The sequence below is a fragment of the Poecilia reticulata genome, linkage group LG11 (genome assembly GCF_000633615.1).
Source record: "Poecilia reticulata strain Guanapo linkage group LG11, Guppy_female_1.0+MT, whole genome shotgun sequence".
NCBI lineage: Eukaryota > Metazoa > Chordata > Actinopteri > Cyprinodontiformes > Poeciliidae > Poecilia > Poecilia reticulata.
Window position 1 is genome coordinate 1,300,600 of NC_024341.1, and position 1,861 is coordinate 1,302,460.

Below are 1,861 nucleotides of genomic sequence, written 5' to 3' on the forward strand. Positions count from 1 at the left end.
AACCGAGGAGATAAAAACAGAATAGCTGTGGGAGTCGGTGTAGCCTGCTCTTCTCTCAGACGTTTCCAAAGGGCAACATCAGCCCAATTCCACACAGCGGAGCAACCTGCTGGAACAGAGCAACAGGGACGGCGTGGTTGGAGGTCTTTGATAAACAGATGGCTTAAAGTAAGCAGTGCAGAGTTTCTTCATGGGTGGAAATGCCAAAAGGGAGGGGTGCGGTCACTGTATAACATGCATGCCAAATGTTCTCCATGACTTTCTTCTCACTAGCTTGGTGCTGGTTTATTACACAAAATCCATATAAAGACATTAAGGTTTAAAGTTGTAATGTGACAAAATACAAAAAATAAATAAATAAATAAATCAAGTGGTGCGATTACTTTTGTCAGGTACTTTATTCTGCTATATTTTTCATAAGGCAACAACATTATTAATGGTGTTGGGGCAAAGTAGGAATTCATTGGGTATATGACCACAACAGCTTAATTAAAACCTAATGTCAACTTTATGGGGTCAAATGTTAATCAGCTGCACCCAAGTGTAGATAACAAGAGGCACCAAGATCAATACAGAATAATGTCAAGATGAATAATCTATGCCAATTTATTAAATATTTGTTATGAAACATGGTCAAGATGAGCTCAATCAATCATTAGACCAAAAATGTGTGATCATAACAGGGCCGTGCAGAGAGAGGGGCAGGTGCTCAAAAAAAAGGGGCACATCTAACCGCATTCTAGGACAGAATATTAACAAAGCCTCTCAGCTTTCAGAGTTTAATAAACAATGATAAATAACAAAATTATGAGATACAATCAAAGCTAAGGAACATCTCTATATAAAGCAAACAACTATGCACATGTAAGATATTTTATTAGTAATTTCTTTCTGCAGGTCTATTTTGTTCTAGGAAAGTATTGCAATATTCAAACCCACAATTTAGYAAGATATGTAAATCAGAGCTGGACCACCAGACATATTTTGTCTTTACATAATTACACTATTAAAAATATAAACAAGGGCACAATGCAGCCTTTTAGTGACTGTAATCTATAAAAAGAGCTTCCTGTTTGCTGCAGTGGAGATGAAGATGGTCCATTCAGGAAAGCAGAGCTGCATCAAACTTTAACGTGGAACTGCAGAAAAAAAACAAAAGCAAAAATTGAATTGTTAATGCTTGTCACCATGAGAAAAGTTTACTGAGTTTTGGTTAAAAAACTTTTTTCTTACATGACCTCGTGGGCAGGGCCCAAAATCACCATAAAATATTACTGATGTGTGCAAATAAAAGTTTATGTTTGGCAAATAACTTTTTAAGTTCAGGAGACAAAAATTAGTTATTTAATTTAGAAAAAAGTTATTTAAACAAAACATTTTGTTTTTCAAAAAGGAATCATTACAATTCCAAAAATTTTGATTATAATTTTATTTTACTTAACTGAGGTAACATTTTTTTTCATTGAATAATTGGGAAAAAAATACATAACTTCATTCTCTGTGAACCAGACCCTAAACTTACTTAAAGTCTGGGTTGAGTTTTTTTCCCCTTCATTAATGACACTTTTATTACATACATTATATCTATCATGGTGATTCAGGGTGAGTTATTTTTAATTCTAAATGAATATCCTTGTTGGACTTTTATTTAAGTGTTATTCTCCTTCAAGATACATTTACCTAACGCCAGAATAAATGCAATGTACATTATGCAGCAAAGGAAATTAGAAGATCGGACTGATTGGTTTTGGACGGGTGATGTGCCCTTATTGCATAAGCAATACTGAAGAATGACTGATATCATTAAAGATACAGGGAAGAAGCTTTTTAGTTATCTAGCTTTGCTAGCAAAGTTGTTAGC